This window comes from Ursus maritimus, unplaced genomic scaffold (genome assembly GCF_017311325.1).
Source record: "Ursus maritimus isolate PB19 unplaced genomic scaffold, ASM1731132v1 scaffold_3, whole genome shotgun sequence".
NCBI classification, from domain to species: Eukaryota; Metazoa; Chordata; class Mammalia; order Carnivora; family Ursidae; genus Ursus; species Ursus maritimus.
The window spans coordinates 79,334,314-79,337,364 of NW_024425563.1; positions in this window are offsets into that span (position 1 = coordinate 79,334,314).

The following is a 3,051-nucleotide window of genomic DNA, read 5'->3' on the forward strand; positions in this document are numbered from 1 at the left end:
CTCCGGAGTATATTACAACAGAATATAAAAATTAACCCAATCTGAATAAGGATGTAAATTGTAAATATATACTATTGTTCATTCCATGAATGTAAGCTCACTTCTCATATGGATCAAAATAATATATTCACCAAATCAACGTGACTATTTACCTGAGGCTGTGTTGATTTACTATAGAATTACCATATCCAGCCCAGCAGTTGAAAATGAATCTACTTGATTAAATTTTTAATAGATTCCTCTCAACCACAAGAAGGCATCTAATTTTCATAGAGGAAAGACTTGTGAATTAAGTGGGGCTTATATGGAGACCACCACTGTCCTTTATGTCTTTAAGGGTAGCACTAATCCCTATCATGTTCAACCTACTCATAGATTGTGATACCACTTTGGATTTACTGCCTTTGCCAGGAGGGGGCAGATTCAGAGACTAGCATTTTGTCTTTGCAACAGCCCAAGGAACTAATGGTGTGGTTAATGCCAGCCATATACTCTCAAGTATGTCCATTCACATTATATATCTGGGAACCATGGAAATATTCACCAGATGGGGCAAAAGCTGAGTAGACTAAGATCTAAGTAGAACTGAGTAGTGAGGGGAACTTGGACTGGAACCCCATTTATTTTATCCAGTCTCCATGAGCCCTAAATCTGAGGCTATGGTGATGCTTTAGATTCTAGGAATCAATTTCAACTTGAACCCTGTATCCTAACTTTGTCAAAATGTCTGGTATTCTCTATTTTACACTAATCAGTTACAGAAGGAAAATGGCCTAAGTTTCCCTTAGAGAAAGGGCTACGAGGGGAATCACTGCCATATACATATCCTATAGTATTAATTTTTGTCTTCCTTATGAGGACTAACCTATCCTTTCAGTTAATGTGTTCCGAGTCTTCAAGATATCTCAGTTCTGGGTACTGAGCATGCGATCATGACTTCTTATTGAGATGGCTACCCTAAATCTCTAGATCATAAACAAATCTTTGAATTATTTCAATTGTATAAATTGTGGAATACCCTAATCAACTGCCCATCTATCTTGTACATGGAATAATGTGTCCTAGTAATCATCTCTATAACTTTCTCTGGGCCAGGAACTTCAAGCTTCTACTCTGACCATGTTGCTCATTATGAAGTTTCTTGTTTCTGACTCTTAATTATATTAGATTCCCTCATTTCAGTTCCTTTTCATCCCCATTGCAATCAGGATGCTCAATTCTGTAACAAAAACTCCTACTATCAACTCTGGACTACGGAAAACAACTACCATTGAGGTTCTCGATGGAATGCCACTCTCACCAGCAGATTCCTTACTGATTTAATAAATGTGGTGTTCTCCAGGACCTCCTGTGGAGAATAGCTGGGAGTTGTGTTTCTTGCTCTTACATAGCATATCTTCCCTAGAATGTAATTTGATCCCTCCCTGAACCATCTGCTGTGAAAATTCTGCCATTTTTACTTAATTTAATGTCGTTCTTTATTTTTCCAAGCCTCCAGGAGCATGTTAACAGTGTTTCTAGTGGTCCTTGCCAGGACATTAACCATCACTGTCATATTGATAAATTCTCTCTTATCAATTTTATGTTACAGTATTCTGATCCATCAACCCCTGCACCCTCTGGATTTAGTGTCATATATACTCTTGCAGCTTCTCTGGACATGCTACCTAGGTGCTGTGTTCTGAATGTTCATGTCCCCCTAAAATTCATCGACATTTTGTTATAGCATCCTGACTGTACTAAGGTACTAGGTTCTGCAGCTTCTCTGGTGCATAGTCATTTTCCTTCTCTGGCAGTATCAGCATTTCTCCAGTTGAGTTGTTTTGACTTGACTCTCATTACTGGTCTGGTGGCCAGGAGAGGAGGTGAAGATTGATCCTAAATGATCTGCAAGTTAAATTGTAAGATGTTGTCTTCAAACTAATGGGGAACATTCATCTTTAAATGGGAGGAATGGCCCAGAGATTCAGAGGGGACCTAGTTGCAAGTTCATCAGCTGTATCATCCCAGATGTCTTGATTCCAAATTTTCCTTTTTTTTTTTTTTTCCAATTAAAGTCCTTACCTGTAGATCAGACCTGCCCAGGTTGAGAATTAAATTTTTATCGGAGCTCCACTATCCTGATAAATAAATCCCAGGCTTGAGTCTGGCTTTTTCTGACTTCTGGCTGTTGAAGATGACAGATGAGAGAGGCCTCAACTGGTGCCCCCTCTTCTCTAATGTACTACCATGCTCTGGGTGTAATATTTCCTTCCCTTTGTCTTCTTCTCTCAGAATAGGGTGAGAATGATCTCAATTGATGCTTGCATATGTGTTAATATTGATTATCAAGGGAAGCCCCTTCCAGATTATTTTTATAGCTTTTATCTCTTAAAGACAATTACTTCATTCAAAGTAATAATCACCAAAAAGACTCCTTGCCAATTATTACCCAGATGATAATATTTTAACCTTATTATCTCAAAAAAGTAAAGCCCTTCCTTCATTTCTAGTAGTATCTGATAAGATTTCTGTCTTATTTTTCAAGACTTCATCCAAATTAGCTTATGCGGCTAAAGCTTCATATTGAAAACACTTGATGATTTTTTTTCTAAGAAAGGACCAAAAAGAAAACTCTTTTCCTTACGTAATTTATATTTTTAAAATATCTATATAAAAATCCCTCTTTATTGTAACTTGATATAGAAATAATCATGCCATGTTTCAATTATTAAATGATTGCACCTGACTCTAACATTTTTGAAAAAAGTATGTAAAAGTATCTTAGTTTAAATAACAACACAAAATCGCTAAAGATGAAAGAGAAGATACTTGGGAGTGTATTGGATACTGTAGGAAAACAAGTCATTATAAATTTCCTTAAATTTTGTTCAAGTGAGTTTCAGAGCTCACATATGCCATCTAGTGGCACTAAAAGAAGCTTCCCTTACAAATCCATGATAATACACTGCATTTCTTAGTGCTCTGCACTTGTGATTTTATTTTTGTGACCCTTGATATGTGTCATCCTAAGGGAAAAGTTCTGTTAAATTGAAGTTCCATAGTTTTCTT